This window comes from Nomascus leucogenys, chromosome 16 (assembly GCF_006542625.1).
Source record: "Nomascus leucogenys isolate Asia chromosome 16, Asia_NLE_v1, whole genome shotgun sequence".
NCBI lineage: Eukaryota > Metazoa > Chordata > Mammalia > Primates > Hylobatidae > Nomascus > Nomascus leucogenys.
In genome coordinates this window covers 68,816,588-68,836,843 of record NC_044396.1, presented here as the reverse complement: position 1 = coordinate 68,836,843, position 20,256 = coordinate 68,816,588, and the positions used below count along the sequence as shown (strand labels likewise).

Here is a 20,256-nt window from a genome sequence, read left to right as displayed (position 1 = left end):
CTTAAAGTGACCTAAAGGTATTACAGACTTGTAGGATTTTTTTTAAGGCAAAATACGTTTATAGGATTATGGCCTCATTCCCTGCTTCTGTCTCATAGGGCTGGGTGAACTTGGGAATGCCAGAAACTCCAATTCTCAGTTAAAGGGCCTGAAAAAGGCAGACACAACTGAAAAGGGAGTAGCAAGACACCTATGGGTCACATATGCAAAGTAACTAGCCATTGAACTTGAGCAAGCCAGAGCCCACTCTGATCCACTGGGTTCTCAACTATAACATAAAGGTGTTGAAGGCACAAATCACTCAAATCTCTTCCATCTCCTGCACTCGCCATCTTTATACCATGCTTCAGCTACACTCTTAGTTTGCTTTGTCTTGTTAAGAATTAAATGTAATCCAGCACTTTGGGAGGCCGAGATGGGTGGATTGCCTGAGGTCAGGAGTTCGAGACCAGCCTGGCTAACATGGTGAAACCCTGTCTCTACTAAAAATACAAAAATTAGCCACGCGTGGTGGTGTGCGCCTGTAATCCCAGCTACTTGGGAGGCTGAGGCAGGAGAATTGCTAGAAACCAGGAGGCAGAGGTTGTAGTGAGCTGAGATTGCGCCACTGCACCCCAGCCAGGGTGACAGAGCAAGACTCCGTCTCCAAAAAATAAATAAATAAATAAAAGAAAAATTAAAAATATTGTTAGGGAAGAGCCTCTAGCAAGAAGATTTTTTTAGAGTAGCAAAAAAATGGGTTAATGTCAAGAATTATTCAGGGATTTTTCTGCCCATGGTTCACAGAAAGAAAGAATAGTTATTTAAGCCAAAATTGACTTAAGCCAGTCAAATTTTTGTTATTTCACTTCCAGGGGTCAGGAGGGGAAAGAGAACGCTCCATAAAATAAACTAATTCAGACGATGCTGGAGCTTGGAGCCAGACTGAAGAGGCGATGGAAAGCCCCTCAAAATCCTGCAAAGATGTGGAATTCACACCACACAGGAGAATGAGGGTTCCAGTCAAATTCATCTGGATCTCCAAGAATAGAACAACCTCAGCAGACACCTAGCTGGTGGGCAGGTAACTGGTATATTAGCAAGAGAAGGTAACTGGTATATTAGTAAGATCTCAAGCTTTAGAATCAACTATCCTTCAGTTTGTATTTTAGCTTTGCTGATTACTTAGCCTTTGGAGATCCACTTTCTTTGCTTCCAAAATGAATATAAAAGTACTACCAGCCAGGAATGGTGGCTCACGCCTGTAATCCCAGCACTTCGGGAAGCCAAGGTGGGTGGATCATCTGAGGTCAGGAGTTTGACACCAGCCTGGCCAATATGGTGAAACCTCGTCTCTACTAAAAATACAAAAAATTAGCTGAGCATGATGGTGCACACCTGTAATCTCAGCTACTTGGGAGGCTGAGGCGGGAGAATCACTTGAACCTGGGAGACAGAGGTTGCAGTGAGCTGAGATCATGCACTGAGCAACGAGAGTGAAACTCTGTCTCAAAAACAAACAAAAAAAAAAGCACTACCTACTTTACATGGTTGTTGTAAGGATCTGAAATGATTAATCTGAAATTCATTAACACATAGTAGATACTTAAAGATTTACTACTTTTAAAACTCTTTCCCAAGTGTTTACTGGGTCAGGGTATGTGAAGGATCCACCTTAGCCAATGTGGGGCTTTCGTAGGTTAATAAGAGATGATGAGTAACCCCAGGCCATTTAGAAATGTTAAATTAGAGAAAAACAAAAACAGAGCTCTGGGTATCTATGTGGCTTCTGTGCCTGCTGTGTGAACTCATTTTGGCACCTTGATCCATTAGGCAAGTCATGGATTGATTCAAACCTAGGAAATGGGTTATTCTCAGAAAGCTTCCCATCCAAGATGCAGGTGCTGCATAAATACTTTGCTAGGCTGATGAGCTCCCCTAAAAGCGCCACGTGCACCAGATATGTAATAGGAGCTGGCTGCCCCCCTTAATTAGAGTTTTAAAACACAGTCTAGAGCCACAAAATAGTTCAAATTTGTTTTTCACTTGGTTATCTTTCAGGAACCATTGTGGAAGTCTGTTAAAACGTGGCAAACATCATCTGTTCAGCCACGCTTTTGCTTCTGCTTTAAATTAACAGCAATCTTGGGTTTTAGTTCATTAGAATGTTCTGAAGAGATAAATTAATTAATGGATCCAACAACCAGCATCAGCGTGCCCATACTTCAAAAGGATGGTAGTCTTTTTTAATGCCTCCAATATCTTATTAGGAAAAACAGGTCAAATCAAGACAAACTAATTCAGCTCAATTTGTCTCTTTTCAGCTTCAGGTCTTATAAGATTGTAAAAGCCCACACCTATCCAGATCGAATTTTATGTAAATTTATTGAACTATCAAACTGCTTGTGAACTACACTGGAATGAATGCCTGAGTACATAATACCTTTAATTTATATAAAGGCTGCTTTCGGAAGGCCTTTAACAGTTTCACAAAGGTTATTAATCCTCAGAACAATCTTTTGAAGTTGGTAGGGAGAATAAATTACCAAGGTGCACAGTAACCTTGAAGGAAATACTTTCTCATTAAAGGTAAGTTCAGTAAAATGGTACAGCTGCTGTGCAAAGCAATTTGGTAGTGCCTTAATAAGCTAAATATAAAATTACTGTGTGCCCTAATAATTCCACTCCTGGATATACGCTCCAAAACAATGAAAACAGGTGTTCAAATGAAAACTTGCACACAGTTGCTCATAGCAGCACTATTCACAATAGCCAAAAAGTAGAAACAACCCAGATGCCCATCAACTGATGAATGAATAAACAAAATGTGGGATGTCCATACAATAAAGTATTATTCAGCCATAAAAAGAAAGGATGCACTAATGCAATATGGACGAAACCTAAAAATACTATGCTAAGTGAAAAGCCAGATACAAAAATTGTATTGTTCCATTTATATGAAGAATTCAGAATTGACAAATTCATAAAGTATATTAGCAGTTGTCAGGATCTGGGAAGGGAGAGATGAGGTATGGTTTAATGGATACAGTGTTTCATTTGGGGGTGATGAAAATGTTCTGGAACTAGGTAGTCATGGTGGTCGCATCACAGTATAAAGTGCTGAATATCACTAATGGTCAATTATATGTTATGTGTACTCTACCACAGCTTTTTTCATTTTCAAGTTAGTTCAATTCTCGGGTTTCTGGAAAGGCTCAACTACAGTCCTGCTCAAAACCTAAGAGGGCTATTGACAGCTGCAGGGTTCCCACAGGCCTTGGGTTCTAGAGAAATAAATAAAGTCCAGTTTAAGTAATTTCCACAATTCCATGATGTGAGATTTTTCCTTCCAGCCTGAAGATTTCCCACATTCTTAAAGTGTTTCCTGACCTCTTCCACTCCCAGGCCAAGTGAGCTGCCTGTTTCTCTCTCTTTAATATCACCAAACTACCAGGTCACATCATAACTGTTTGCTGACTTGTCCCCTTCCCCACCAGACTCCGGGTTCCTTGAGGCCTGCAACTTTTCCTTGTACTCTGCCTTGTACCCTACTTTGGCACATGAGAAAGGTTCCAAAAATTACTCCATCTTGTATGTTAAAATGATAACCATATGCTGCTCCCAAATTATTAACTTGTTAATTCACAAAGTAATCCTTCTAATAAAGAGTATATCAGTTTTTCTTCCAATAAACTGAAACCAGGGCTTTGCAGGGCAGTGTCAGACATGAAAAGCAAGCACCTTTAGACATGACTCTGGTTATACAATATTACCTCGTGAATAAATGTATTGAGAGCAACATGCAATTTTTGTGACTTTTATTGTTTGCTCTTTAATTTCTAATTCTGTGAAAACGAATCAACTAGTGACTAAACTGAACAAACTCAAACTATTCCCAGGCTACTGATGCTCATAAAATCCTGTGACCTTAATGCCATGACTAGAGTGAGCATCAGTAAGAACAGTTTGGGGATGGATTGCGGAGAATAAAAGCTATGATGGGATAATGTGTTGACACTAATGTAAAAGGAGAAGGTTAAAATGAAGACAGGGAAAAGGGAGGAATTATTTAAGGGCATTAACATAATCATTTTTTATATGCAGGTAGCATGGCTTTTCTTGGCATAACTTAGGATTGGCCTACACAGAAAATTGGTGCTTATTTTTAGTTACTGCTCTATAAGGTCTATTGTTCAACTGTCCTAAAGTCAAAAGTCATCATTGCCGGCAGCCATCACTGAACCTAATTGCCTTACAGTTAATGAGCCAATAAAATGAGTTAACTTATCTAGTTTCTAGCCACATATATGGCAAACAATTTGTCTTCAATGGAACACCAGAAATAGATTAAATTATCTTTTCTGTTGTTGCTATTAGCTGCTAGAAAGCTTAGAGCTCAATATTCAACTTATTAGTATCCAAGACTTGATATTTCAAGTACTGACTGCTGTGATTTGAATGTGTTCCCCAGAAATTCAAGTGTTAGAAACTTAATGCAACAGTGTTGGGATGTGGGGCCTAGTAGAAGGTGTTTACGTCATGAGGGCTCTGACCTCATGCATGGATTAATGCCATTCTGAAAAAGGCTCATACAGGAGTTTGAGGCTACAGTGAGCTATGATTGTATCATTACACTCTAGTCTGAGTGACACAAAAAAAGGGCTCAGGGAAGTAGGTTCTCTCTCTCTCTCTCTCTCACCCTTCTCTCTTTTAGCAAGTCAGGACATAGCATTCTTCCCCTCCAGAGTATGCAGCAAGGCCCTCCCCAGAGGCCAGTGCCTTGATCTTGGACTTCCCAGTCTCCAGAAATACGGGAAATAAATTTCCGTTCTTTATAAATTACCCATTCTGTGGTATTCTGTTATAGCAGCACAATCAGAATGAGACCCTAACCTTGCTCCAGTGTCAACTATTCTGCTGTTTTATTTCTCTTTGTCCAACTGTCTCATTCATGTCTTTTATTCTGTTTTTACATTGCATATATATTTGTAGGTTACCATAAATCTTTTTATTTATTTATTTATTTATTTATTTATTTTGAGATGGAGTCTTGCTCTTTGGCCCAGGCTGGAGTGCAGTGGCACGATCTCGGCTCACTGCAAGCTCTGCCTCCTGGATTCACACCATTCTCCTGCCTCAGCCTCCCAAGTAGCTGGGACTACAGGCGCCCACCACCTCGCCCAGCTAATTTTTTGTATTTTTAGTAGAGATGGGGTTTCACCATGTTAGCCAGGATGGTCTCGATCTCCTGACCTCGTGATCCACCTGCCTCGGCCTCCCAAAGTGCTGGGACTACAGGCGTGAGCCACCGCGCCCGGCCTATAAATCTTTTTAAAACAAGGCACTCTATTACTATAGTTATCAACTATATCTTTAATAAATTAGCAAGTGAATAAACAGTTTTATTTCGTTTTCCTTCTTCCCTTTACTCCCTTCCTCCCTACCCCCCTTCCTTCTTTCCTTCCTTCCTTCCTTCTGTATTAATAATATTACAGAGATCTTAAGGATACTCATTGCTTAAAATAGGAGAGTCATAAAGAGCAGAGGTATAAAAGCAAGTCACAATAGCATGCAAACACTAGAGTCTTTCACATTCTTTAAGATGAAAATTAAAGAGGAGATTTTCCTGACATTACAGTCTTGTTAAAGATGTCAAGACCTGCATTTCCCACAATTTCTCAGATGTGATTGCTTCAATTATTCTAGTTACTCTAGATTCTGCCCATTCTACCCTACATAAGTAGAAAGAAATTAGGAACACACACATACACATACATATTCCAAATATATTTAGTCAATTAGTTGAATTTGTAGAGTTGTTCTCAAAATAACTGGATGTATAAATAAATTCTACTATTTCTACCACTTACTGCGACGTTGTATGTGGAGACAAGTCTATGGACTGGAGTGATGAGATCATGTCTCTGATTATGAATACTTACAGTATTTCCCTTTGTAAAGGCAATGAGAGTAATGAAAGACGTGAGACAAGTTACATGCTTTTTCAACTTCTTAACACAGTGTCCCAGCAATTATCTTTTCTTAGATTAAAAATTTCATGATTAACATCAATTTAAGCAAACAAGATCTTTTGAACTTTCTATCTTCTTCTGTCAATATTAATAAAGAGCATCCTTTCAAAAAACGTGAAGGTCAAATATCATCCTCTATTCTATCAAATGAGGTGGCATTCTATTATACATTACTTCACTGGTCCTTACAAACTAACAGCTCCTAAAATATGATGAGATAGGCAGCTTCAGCTAGGGCTATATACATTCTCCCACCTGAAACAAACAAAATAAACACAGACAAAATACATGAAATAAAAGTTTTGAACACATTAGGCAGCAAAGGTCAGTGATCTCTGAAAGATGGAAAACAAACATGGGGATCCCTACAAGTGACCCAGATGACTGCCTTAAGAAGTTCGAGGCTTCAATGCGGGGAGTAGCCTGACAAGCTCTCTGAGTTGAAGAGATAGAGTTGAGAGCATGATGACCAATGAAGCTAAAGATTGCAGGACAGCATACCAGAAAGATGAGGAAAGAGAATGAAGATCTTCAGGGGACACCCCCTGATAATTCACGAGAATGTTTATAAATACATGCATATAAGAAAATTGCCCATGTGCACAGAAAGAATGATCTGAAAGGGCTAAAGGGAACCCAGTGTTCACACAGGCTGGGAATAGTGCCTGTCTCCAACAGCCATAGTGGAAATTTTTATAATTCATAAGACCTTGGACAGAGTACTCAGAAGGATCTTGCCTCCATAGCTGGGAATAGTTAACAGTAGACTAAATGCTGCTCTGATTCCATCTAACAACTATGAAAAGCAGAAACTGAAAGGATCAAATGGTTTCTAAGTAATGTAACTGCATCCCAGAAAAAAAACTGCAAGAATATTTATAGGAACACAAAAATATCTGGCACACAAGAATGTGAAATTTATAATGTCTGGCATCCAATCAAGGATTCTAGGCATAGAAAGAAGCAGGAAAATATGACCCATAATGAGAAGAAAAAATCGATCAATTGAAGCCAATCTAGAACTAACGTTGATACTAAAATTGACAGATAAACACCTTAAAACAGTTACTATAAAATTATTCTATATGTTTTAAAAGATAAGTGGAAACATGGAAGATATGGAAAACTTCTAGACATGAAAACTATAATGTGGGAGATCAAAAGTATAATGGAAGGGATCACTAGCAGATTAGATACTGCAGAAAAATAATTACTGGGCTTGAAGATATGGCAATAGAAGCTATCCGAAATACAGAGAGAAAGTAAATTTTTTAAAAATGAAAAGAGCGGGCCAGACACGGTGGCTCATGCCTGTAATCCCAGCACCTTGGGAGGCCGAGGAGGGCAGATCACGAGGTCAGGAGATCGAGACCATCCTGGCTAACACAGTGAAACCCCGTCTCTACTAAAAATACAAAAAAATTAGCTGGGCATGGTGGCAGGCACCTGTAGTCCCAGCTACTTGGGAGGCTGAGGCAGGAGACTTGCTTGAACCCGAGAGACAGAGGTGGCAGTGAGCTGAGATCGCACCACTGCACTCCAGCATAGCCAACAGTGAGACTCTGCCTCAAAAAAAAAAAATGAAAAGAGCATCAGTGGGCTATAGGACAACTTCAATATACACATAAGTAGATTCTCCAAGGAAAAGGGATAGAAAGAAAAAAAATACTTAAAGTGTTGATAAAAATGTTTACAAATTTAATGAAAACTATAAACCCCGAGACCCTCAAAAATTCACAATACCCAAGCACAAGAAACATAAAGAAAGGCACATCAAAGTACATCATAATCAAATTGCTAAAGACCAGTAATAAAAAGAAAAATCTTAAATGCAGCCGACACACTACCTACAGAGGAACAAAGATAAAAATGACAGTAGAATTCTCACTGGAAATGATGCAAGCAAGAAGACAGTGAAGAATCATCTTTAAAGCACGGAAAGAAAAAACTGTCAGCCCCAAGTCTATACTTAATAAAAATATATTTCAAAAACAGAAATGAAGTAAAAACTTTTTCAGGCATACAAAAGTTAAAAGAGTTCATTATCAGCTTACCTGCACTACAAAAAAAATGTTAAAGGAAATAATTCAGGCATGAGAAAAATAATACCAGATGGAAACATGGGTCTACACAAAACAATGCAGAGCACTAGAAAAGGCCATAACCACTACTTTCCTAGAATGTAACCTCTTTCAATATTGACTGCACCCCTGCCTAAGTGAGAGCCTATGTGCAGAATAAGAAGAGTGGTCCAGTCCTGACCCGGCATGACTTAAGACCTGCTTGGGAAAGCACAATGTGTTCAACATCAATTGAAGAAAATAAGTGATATTGCTAACAAAGGCACATTAGAATCATGGAATAGAAGCCTTGAAAGCACTCAAAAAAGACAGGCACAGTCAAATCTGGATGATTCCCTGACACGAGGCATAGATCCTGTGGGGAAGATGGGTGACAGTGGTGGGAGGACACAGGGCTGCCCTCAGGTGCTGTAGACTGGATGTTAACCATGGTAAGAAAAAGACCATGAAGGGAAAAAGCTGGTGCATAGCTATTGATTTTTGGTTGCCCAGTGCCCCAGATACTTCCTGTTTTCTGATGGGAATAAAAATCACCCAAAATCAGCATGTCAGCACCAGTCAAGTTGGCCAATATCATACAATCCCACAACAGAAATACCTCACCATTCAGCAAGAATGATCCTCTCACCAAGTCACTGTCCTAGGGCCAGAGTCTCAAGACAGTCCCCTAGTTTTGAGTCTCAGAGTTCCTCAGGGCGTCACGTTGACCCATTGCAGGGGGAAGGGGCTACTTGCCCGAGTTTAAGAATGGTGCTGTCTAGGCAGGGCATGGTGGCTCATGCCTGTAATCCCAGCACTTTGGGAGGCCAAGGCAGGTAGATCACTTGAGGTCAGGAGCTCGAGACCAGCCTGGCCAACATGGTGAAATCTTGTCTCTACTAAAAGTACAAAAATTAGCCGAGCATGGTGGCACATGCCTGTAATCCCAGCTACTCGAGAGGCTGAGACAGGAAAAGCGCTTGAACCTGAGAAGCAGAGGTTGCAGTGAGTCAAGATGGCGCCACTGCACTCCAGCCTGGGCTACATAGCGAGACTTCATCTCAAAAAAAAAGAATGGTGCTGTCCATAATAGCCCTTTAACTATGTGAAAGAAATTATCATCTCAGCCCTATGTCTTCTCACCTACAAAATAGCTATCTCAGTTTCTTTAACTACTGCCATGAGTTGAAGGACGACTTTATAAGTAAAGAAATAGAAAAAATGCCACTTGTTTGTGTGTAAGACCATCTGTACACTGACAGGGTCTTTCTTAATTATGTTGTACAGAAGATAATCTGTAGTGTTTGTATATTTGTTTTGCACTCATATCATGAGTACTGAAACTATTTGAGTCAAAATTATTCCACATGTCACTTATTAAATGAAAATGTGATCACATAGCCAATGACAGTCATTTTTGGTATGCTTTAAGGCCTATGAATAAGATGTTCACCACTTTGTAATTGGTACCAGTCATTTGTAATTCTGACAGAAAGATACAGATTTATTATATTTTAACATTTTTACTTCGGTGCCTTGATGATGAATTTAATTTTGAAACATTTCAGAATTATTTAATTCAAGTTTCAAAATAGAACTCAACTTCATTTAAGTTGGCATTTCATTGATTTAAAACATGAAGTCCACTTTCTGTCATTCTCCATGGGACTAAATAAGAGAGAGACTATCACATTGATTTTTTTATGGCATCCCCTTAGTAGATATGAATTTCTATTATATAGATATATCTATATAATAGATATATTTCTATATATATAATATATAATATATATAATTTCTATTATATAGATATATCTATAAAAATATAGATATACTTTAACATGCTTTTAAATCCAATGAATTGTATTTTCGTTGTAAGCATCATTTTTATTAAAAGATAGGAATCACTATAGTATAGACAACCCATCTAAATTTCTGGCCCTGAAATTTCATTTTCGATGAAATCGAAATGTCATCTCTACCACACTTCAGTTACATCCTGGAATTTGTCATGGCCTAGAAATGCTTCAGCTACGAATTCACAAACTCAGTCATCTTACTTTCTCACCTTAACCTCTTATTTTGACTCTTACTCAATTTCTATTATAGCTATTTTTCAGCCTGTCCCTGGAACCCCTCTGCTTCCTGACTCCAGTCACCTTAAGTCTTTAATCTTTACTCAAAGCACACTTTACTTCATCAGCTTTGCATCCATTCTGTTGAAATATTTTCAGTTTTATTGCCACTTTGTCCATAGTCTGCGTATGCACGACAGAATATGAATCCTGCTTTAATCTATCTATTCACTTTTCACAGTTAAGCCTGGGCTGCTGAACATTTATTGCCAACATAAATTCATGATCACCAACCTCAACAAAGTTCTCAACGGTGCTTATAATCTTTCTGAGTTTTGGTAGTGCACTCTCATTTTCCATTTTTTCCTGTTTTAGTTTCCTAGGGCTGCCATAACAAATTGCCACAAACTGGATGGCTCAAAATGAGAGAAATTTTTTCTCTCACAATTCTGGAGGCCTGAAGTCCAAAATCAAGGGGTCAGCAGGGTTAGTCCTCTGAGCACTCTGAGGGAGAATCTGTCTGTCCCACAATTCTCCTCTAGTTTCTGATGGTTGCCAACAAACCTCAGCATTTTTTTTTTTTTGAGACAGTCTCGCTCTGTCACCCAGGCTGGAGTGCAGTGGCATGATCTCAGCAACTTTTGCCTCCCAGGTTCAAGTGATTCTCGTGCTTCAGCCTCCCAAGTAGCTGCAACTATAGGCATGCACCATCACGTCTGGCTAATTTTTGTATTTTTAGTAGAGACAAGGTTTCACCCCGTTGGTCTCAGACTGGTCTCAAACTCCTGGCCTCAAGTGATCCACCCACCTCAGCCTCCCAAAAAGTGCTGGGATTACAGGTGTGAGCCACTGCACCCAGCCAAACCTCAGCATTCCCTGGCTTGTAGGTGCAGCATTCCACTCTCTTCTTGTGTTCACATGGTATTCTCTCTGTGTATCTTTTTGTGTCTTCACATGGCCATCTTCCCACTGTTTGTATCTGTGTCACTGTTTCTCTCTTCTTAAAAGGATACTAGTTCATCAGATTTAGGGCCCACACTAGCCCAAAATGACCTTATCTTAATTAACTGCATCTGCAAAGACCCTATTTCCAAATAAGGTCTCATTCTAAAGTTCTAGGTGGACATCTATTTTGGAAGGATTTGTATTCAACCCAATACACCAGCTATTTCAAATTGTTCCCACATTCCTCAGATCTCTGATCCCATCATTTCTTCCTCACTGTAGGCACACAACCTTGAATCCTTGAATTTTACTACTTCACAGAGACAATGCAAGCCATCAAGAATTCTCTCAACTTTTCATCAACTGATACATTTACCTGGCCCTCTACCATGCCCACTTAGAACAATGGATGTGGTGTTCCTCTCCCAATCTTAAGCTTTATAGCTGTACTTTGTAGACCCTTCTCTCTCACTTTCTCAAGGCCCTCACTCTATCACTGACTTCTACTCTTATTTACATCATTGATCTCTACTCTTATTTGGCTATCCATTAACATTTAAGCATACTCAAATATCTCACACTTAGAAAAAATAACTAAAAAGAAACCTGACATCACATTTTTGCCTAGCTACTGAGCTATCTCTCCTCCTTTCCTCTTAAAAACCAAACTATTTGAAAGAATGTTATACATTCACTGTTTCCATTTTCGCATCTCCTGTTTACTCCTTAACCCATTATTACTCAGATTCTACACCTACCATTCCACAGAAATTGTTCTTTCCAAGGTCATCAACAGCCTTTATGTCACTAAATTTAAAAGATATTTTTAGTCTATCATAGTTGACCATTAGACAAGCCCTCTTTACTAGTTTTCTTTGACACCATACTTTCTCTCTCTCTTTAATGGCTTTTCAGACATCTTCATAGGGTCCCCTTTTTCTGCCCAGCCATCAGATGTTGACATTTATGAGGATTCTATCCAATTCCTCTTTTCTCTCCTCTTGGTTTTAGTTAATTTCTTCCACTGCCATGGGTTTCAAATGCCATTTAATATTGCCTATTTGATGTCTCTACTTAAATGTATCAAAGACACCTCAAACTCAATAGTCCAAAACTGAACTCTCATGTCTCCCCATTCCAAAGTCCCATCCTCTTCTGGTGCCCTCTACTGTCATAAATGATATTATCATCTACTCATCTTTCCATGCTAAAAACGAGGGCATTATCTTCATTATCTTATCTCCGACTTCTCCCTCACTCCCACATCCAATTACTTACCAAAAATTATTGATTATTCTTCTCCTAATTATTTCTTAGTTAGGACTACTCTCTGCATCCTCACTAACACCACCCTACTCCAGTCTGTTATCATCTGACCTATTTGCTGGCCCTAAACCTAATCCAACTCCCCTCAGATTCATTCTCTCCACACTGCTGCCAGAGAGATGCTTACTCAAAGCAAATATGACAATCCTCTACTTAAATCTCATGAATGAATTCCAGTTTTAAGATGGAGTAGAGATCTTCTGGAACTCTATTCCAGAAAGAAACAGGAATTCAAATTTCATCTTTGATTAAATTAGAAATAAATAGAACTTGAAATGGGGGAAAACAGAAAACAAGAGATGAAGAGAAAAAGTTGATAGAAAAATGCTACAAAACCCAGCAGAGCAGGGGAAGTCAGACATGAGTGCCTGCAAATTAAGAATTTCATAAGAAGCAAGCAAAATTGCCCACACAGAACCCCAGAAAGCTTCAAGTTTCAGGTAACACAGGAAGTAGAGATGAGATGATAGTAGAAGTGTTTTTACAGAGGTGTGGAATGATATGAGAAGATTTGGCCAGAGATTCAAAGAAAGCTAAGCAGAACAAGCAGTGTAATTATCGACATCAAAAGAAATGAAAATTTATACAAGAAAAAAATATAATCACAGTCCACTACTTGACTCAGCATGGAACAATAATTAAAATTATAAATAGAAATGTAAGAAAAATACAAAATAGTTGTATTAGAAAGAATAAAGGGATTAGGAAGAGAAAGCGTAAGAGATATAAAATTCTCCTTTGTCAAATGGAATCAACCTTGATGCCCATCAACGATGGATTAGATTGAAAAAAAATGTGGTACATATTCACCATGGTATACTATGTAGCCATAAAAAAGAACAAAATCATGTCCTTGCAGCAACATGGATGCAGCTGGAGGCTGTTACTCTAAGCAAATTGACACAGGAACAGAAAACCAAATACCACATGTTCTCACTTATAAGTGGGAGCTAAACTTTAGGTACTCATGGACACAAAAATGGCAAAATAGACATGGGGGTCTACTAAAGGGGAGAGAAAGGGAGGGAGGAAAGCATTGAAAAACTACTGGGCACTATGCTCAGTACCTGGGTGCTGAGATTAACCATGCCCCTAACCTCAGCATCACGCAATATACCCAGGTAAAAAAAATCTGCACATACACCCCCTGAATCTAAAATAAAAGTTGACATTATAAATAAATAAGTAAAATTCTCCTTTGTTATAATAGGAAGACATAATGTCTAAAATCTATAAAACAAAGATGCTTACTCACATTATCTAGAAGGTAAAAGAATTGGAGGTGGCCAGGCCCAGTGGCTCATGCCTGTCATCCTAGCACTTTGGGAAGCCAAGGCGGGCGGGTCACTTGATGTCAGGAGTTCAAAACCAGCCTGGCCAACATAGTGAAACCCCGTTTCTACTTTTCTTCTCTAAGAAAACAAAAAAGTTAGCCAGATATGGTGGTGAGCACCTGTAATCCCAGCTACTCGGGAGGCTGAGGCAGGAGAATCACTTGAACCTGGGAGGCGGAGGTTGCAGCGAGCACAGATCATGCCTCTGCACTCCAGTCTGGGTGACAGAGGGAGACTCTGTCTCGGAAAAAAAAAATTGTAAGTAGTTTCCTTTGGGGTGAGGGGCCATGATGCCATCAAGGGACTGATAATTTTTGTGTAAGACTTAGAATTGTTTAATTATTTGTATATTATGTGCAAGTATTGCCATAACAAAAGTTAAATTTTAAAATATTTTTCAATGGTTTACCCAGGCTCTTAGGATACAATCTGAACCCCAAAGCATGACTTGTGAGGCCTGTCATGATATGTCCACCTCAGTTAACCACTTCAGCCACACTTCTTAACACCTTCATTCTTTCTTCTAAGCGCCAACTGTATTGAGCTTTCTTTACCCCCAATACAGATGATGACTTTGCTCACCTCTAGGACCTTCTATGAGCTGTTGTTTCTGTCTAGGATTGCTACCTGCTCCTCCTCCCAACCTTCTCTTGGCTATGCTCCAAAACGCCTTCTCTCTTGTACCACATCCGAGGTAAGTCTGCTTCCTATTCACTCCCTTAGCACTCGACTTTCCCCTACGACAGCATCTACCACATGTATCATAATATCTTATTGAATTATCTGTTCCACACCCTGCCATCTAGACTACAAGCAACATGAGAGCCCAATCCCATCTTTCAGGTTTATTGTCCTACGCTCAGCATCCAGAAAGATACTTACTTTAAAACTGATGCTCAACACATACCTAGAACAGTGCCTGGCACCCAGTAGACACAACAAAAATGTTGAATGAATGACAGGAAGAGAGAGCAAATTTGCACTGTTAGATTCATGCTGTTCAATAAAGTTAACCCAAGGCAAAATTATAAAAATACAAGGAATCACCAAAAAATTGGAAGATGAGATTTGGGCTCTCATGTTGCTTGTAGTCTAGACGGCGGGGTGGGGAACAGATAATTCAATAAGGTATTACGATACATGTGGTAGATGCTGTCATAGGGGAAAGTTGAGTGCTAAGGGAGTAAATAGGAAGCAAACTTACCTCCGATGTGCTACAAGAGAGAAGGCGTTTTGGAGCATAGCCAAAAGAAGGTTGGGAGATGGAGCAGATAGCAATCCTTGCCAGGGGCCAGGGACAAATGGTGTTAACTTCAGTATTTTTCTACTCTTCTTTTTAAACAAGCTTTCCTTGTTTAATTGCTCACTAAGCACACTTTAAATAAAGCTCAACCTTTTAGTATCACCACCTAGGTTAATTCACACTAATGAGTTGGTAACAACATTGTTTCAAATTAAAACCATTAGGAAATGCCCATGCTTAACCCAAAGAATCTTAAAGATGATTATGAGTTCAATGCCTTACTCTACAAGTTTCTACAAATGAGAAAATTGAAGCCCAGAGACATCAATGACTCACCAGGTATCACAAAGCAAATTCAGCTCAAAGCTGGATCTTCAGATTCCCAACACTGCATTCCCTCCAGGAAGTAACATCGCTTACTCAGGGTGAGAGACATCCTGGGAAGACAGCATGAGGGTGATATTTCCAAAGTTAGACAGGCAGGCTTTCTTGATGCTTCTTAAAATTCAATAGCCTCAAGCCACCATCTACTTCAGCTGGTTACTGTAAGATTAACGAGCTATCAGCTATGGCAGCACCTGGTAAATTATAAACTGGAAAGCACCTGGTAAACTGTAAACCATAAAAAGTCCAGTACAAATATTGGTGGATTTCAGAGAACATTGCCCTCTGACCCTGGCAATCCCACCTTAAAATCTTGAGATATTTCTTTGCATGAAAAGTCCCAGACTGAATCCTGCAGAAGTTTAGAGCAACTAGTATCCTCAGTACCAATTTGGAAGCAGTATTTATGTAAATTCAATTCAGGCTGTTTTCTGACAGTTTGCTAAAACTTCCCTGGTATAAAAATTTAAGAGCTGATAAACAGTTTACTATTTTGCTGCCAGTTCAGTCCTGAGACGCCTTAGGAAAATATTTCATCCCCACTGCTTCCAGTTGCCAAGAAACAAAATGGCTTCTCTGACAGAAACAGATAGGTAGTAGGTTTCCTAGGCATTAGAACATCCTTAATGAGGGTGAGCATGGGGAAATGTTTTCAATAATTAGAACATTTACCGCAGGATTCTAGAGTCTCCACGGGGTTCAGGAGAGGATTCCTCTCCAACAAGCCTTCCTTCAGTATGCATTAACTGATCTAGGTGACAGCATGCTGGCAGCCCTTGAAGCCGTTGCTCGCTCTCAGCGTCTCCTCGGCCTCCGCGTCCACTCTGGCCATGCTCGAGAAGCCCTTCAGCCCGCCACTGCGCTGTGGGGGCCCCTCTCTGGGCTGGTTGAGGCCAGAGCCAGCTCCCTCTGCTTGCGAGGAGGTGTGGAGGGAGAGGCGTGGGCGGGAACCTGGGCTGCGCGCGGCGCTCGCGGGCCAGCGCGAGTTCCGAGTGACGTGGGATCCGCGGGCCCCGCACTCGGAGCGGCCGGCCGGCACCGCCGGCCCGAGCAGTGAGGAGCTTAGCACCCGGGCCAGCAGCTGCGGAGGGTGCGCCGGGTGCCCCAGCAGTGCCGGCACTGCGCTCGAATTCTCGCCAGGCCTCAGCTGCCTCCCCGCGGGGCAGGGCTTGGGAACTGCAGCCCGCCATGCCCGAGCCTCCTCCCAACCCCCGCCGTGGGCTCCTGCGCCGCCGGAGCCTCCCCGACGAGCGCCGCCCCCTGCTCCGCGGCGCCCGTCAAAGGGCTGAGGAGTGCCGGCGCACGGCCAAAGGGCTGAGGAGTGCCGGCGCACGGCCAAAGGGCTGAGGGATGCCGGCGCACGGCGCGGGACTGGCGGGCTGCTCCGCCTGCACCCGGTGCAGGATCCACTAGGTGAAGCCAGCTGGGCTCCTGAGTCTAGTGGGGACTTGGTTTATGTCTAGCTAAGGGATTGTAAATACACCAATCAGCATTCTGGGTTTAGCTCAAGGATTGTAAAGACATCAATCAGCACTCTATATCTAAGTAATCTGGTGGGGACTTGGAGAACCTTTATGTCTAGCTAAAGGATTATAAACACACCAATCAGCACCCTGTGTCTAGCTCAAGGTTTGGAAATGCACCAATCAGTGCTCTGTGTCTAGCTAATGTAGTAGGGACTTGGAGAACTTTTGTGTCTAGCCCAGGGATTGTAAATGCACCGATCAGCACCCTGTCAAAACGGACCAATCAGTGCTCTCTAAAATGGACCAATCAGCAGGATGTGGGTGGGGCCAAATAAGGGAATAAAAGCAGGCTGCTGGAGCCAGCAGTGGCAATGAGCTCTGGTCTCTTTCCACTCTGTGAAGTTTGGTTCTTTCGCTCTGTAGAATAAATCTTGCTGCTATCCCCTCTTTGGGTCCACACTGCTTTTATGAACTGTTAACACTCACTGCGAAGGTCTGCAGCTTCACTTCTGAGGCCAGCGAGACTATGAACCCACCGTTAGGAAGAAACTGAACACGTCCGAACATTAGAAGGAACAAACTCTGGACTCACCGTCTTCAAGAACTGTAACACTCACTGCGAGGGTCTGTGGCTTCATTCTTAGTAAGACCAAGAACCCACCAAATTCCAGACACACTATTGCATAGAATTCATCCTCGCCAAAGGCATGTGTGAAACATTTAAGCAACCAAATGATGTCTCTGGAGTCCTGTGCCGATAGTTTCCAATGATATGTACAGTTGCCATCAGAGATGCACTATCACAAACCTTTGTGCCAGGAGGTTTTGGGGGATTAAGTTATCAGTTAGAGTGCTTTCAGGTGCAAGGAACTGAATACCCCAAAAAAAGTGCCTCAAACAATTGGATTTTATTATTGTTATTGTCTCACAGAACAAGACTAGCCATAGGTAGGCAGTTGCAGGGTTGGGTCAGAAGCTCATTGATGTCATTAAAGACACTGCTTCTTTTCATCTTTCTGTCCTGTCATCTTCAAAGTGTCCCTATATTTCCCATCTAGGTCATAGGGTGGCTGCAGCATAGGCAAGCTTTGCAATTCCGTGTGAAAACATCTGGAAGAAAGAAAAAAAGAGATAGGGAGGAAGACACCTTATCTTCTCTCTTCATGTAAGGGGAAAAAAACTGTTTCCCAGAAACCCCCCCAGTAAACTTCCCTTTATGTTTTATCAGACACAACTGGATTCAAAAGCCGTCTTGAACTGCAAGAGGGACTGGGAAAAGTGAAGCTGTCATCTCTGTCCCTATCTTGGAATTGGGCACTTCCAACAGGCAAGAAGGATGAGCAAAACACTTGTTGGGTTGACTGTTGTAATAATAAGCCACTATTTTCATGCTTCTGAACACTTCATATGTATGAGTCCACTAGAGCCTCATAGCAAACTCTTGTGGTAAGTATGATTCATGATCATTTACAGATAAGCAAACTGAACTTCAGAAGTGTTAAGTAACATAGTGAGGAAGTGAAGGAGCCAAGATTCCAACTCCACCATCCGGCCGCAGAGGCTGCACAAGGCACGGTTCTCAGCCAGCAGCGTCTGCCGCAGCAGGCTGCCTCTAAAATCATAACACGTAAAAGTTCTAAGTGATGCTTGTCTGCCTCAGAAGTGCAAATGTGACATTTCCCCCTGGCTGCAGTCATGGTGTGGGTGAAAAGAGCAGAGGGGCATCCAAGAGTGACAAGAATTACTTTCTGTCATCATCAAGGCTGCATCAGCTCACGCTGTGATCGGGGTAAGGTTTGAGACCAAGAGAGTCTACTTCATTGCCAGGGGCCAGGGACAAATGGTCAGCTGTCCATCATGCTGTAACGGGAATCAGAAAGTCTTGGCAAGTCAGGATCAAGTGATTGAAGGGTCCAGTTACAAGCAGGCAGGATTAGAATATAATAGAGGCTCTAAGAGGAATGTTTTAGGGGGCATTTCCGCTATCTCTCTCATTTTCAAATGAGAAAAAATGAGGCTAAATAAGGTCGAGTAATTTATCCAAGATCACTCAACTAGTTTAGACAGGATGTGAGGACATTTTTTCAGGTGGACACCAAGTAATAACTTGGAGGCATGTCTTCAATGAGACCTTCATTGTCTGACTCCTGCAAAAAGCATCCCTCCTAGCAATTCATACATTCTTCTATTATAATATTGAATTTACTCACTAGTTCAAGGTCTCTCTCATTAGTTTGGGATGGGCCCAATAGCCAGAACACTCCCAACATCAGATGTGAATCTTGACATCTCTACTTGCTAGCTGAGTGGATCATGATAAATTACATCACTTCTCCAGTACTCACTCTCTTCTTCTGTAAAATGGGAAGTGCGATAGTTCCAACCTCACAGTTTTGTTTGGACAATTATGTTTTAAACATACATAGCGCTGCATGCCAGGCAGATTCAGGGGTTGGCAAGTAGCAGCGACTATTCACTTTATATCTTCCTGCTGCCTATTCCCATGTTTGCTAAATCAATTTTTCAATCCACAGAGGGAACTCTGAGACAACATCCTAACAGCGAGCAGGTGGCAGAGTGTCACCGAGACATAAAGATGTGAGGAAGAGAGGGGTGCAGGGAAAGTATCAGTCCAAAAAGGTAGTAAGATCATATGAAACTAAAGATATGGAATAAACACATGACGTAGAAGTTCCTTCGCCATTAACTCATTCTCCCAAACTTGATTTGAGTTACTTAAGATTTAAATAAGACAGGTCCCATTTTCACTGACTTCCTTAGAGAGACCTAAAGAATGTAAAGCAATTTGCTTTAGGTCATATAGTTGGTAAGTGGCAGAGCCAGGACTAAACACCAAGTTCAAATAGCTCCAAAAACAGGTCCTACACACCTACAAGTCACTGTGAGGATTAAATAAGCTGATACATGCACAGTTCTTGGCACAATGGCTGGTACAGGAGCCATTCCTTTGGCTGATTCCTTCGTTAGTTTCATCATTATTACATTTCAACAGATCCCTCTTGTACTGGTCCCAGAAGAGAAAGACTATGACATTATTGCTCCTAAGTAAGAGGTGAAGCCCTCTCACCCCCAATATGCATCAATGCCAGAATCAGGAAGCAGATGAGAGGTACACAGGCCCCTGAGAAGCAGTGCTTGACACAGGCTACTATAATAGGTGTCCACCCATCTGAATCCTACTGCCCAGCACTCAGCTCAGATGGAACAAGAGGCTGCCAGACGAGAGGTAGGCAGGGTGGCACAGACTGAACCGTCACCCTAACTGTATTTCTCACCCTACCATAACCTTTGTTACTGACATGGTCAAAAAGGAAACAGAGGCTGCAGCAATGGCAGCGGCAGCAACAATGAAAGCAACCAAGAGAGAAGGCAGCTGGCACTGGAGGGCTTC

At 41.3% G+C, this 20,256-nt stretch overlaps 1 protein-coding gene across 2 annotated transcripts in view; it reads right to left on the bottom strand.

Moving 5' to 3' along the window:
• The window catches only part of SLC30A8 (solute carrier family 30 member 8), a 237,813-nt gene extending 221,603 nt beyond the window's left edge, over positions 1-16,210 (bottom strand). Inside the window, exons 1-2 of one of the 2 annotated variants that reach the window (XM_003256148.3) lie at positions 16,051-16,210; positions 15,331-15,431 (exon numbers count right to left, since the gene is read on the bottom strand). The gene's annotated coding sequence lies outside the window, so the exon portion shown is untranslated. Of the gene's footprint in view, positions 1-15,330; positions 15,500-16,050 lie in introns of those variants that run through there. The other variant, XM_003256146.4, reaches the window with a different exon arrangement.
• Positions 16,211-20,256: the final 4,046 nt, after the last annotated feature.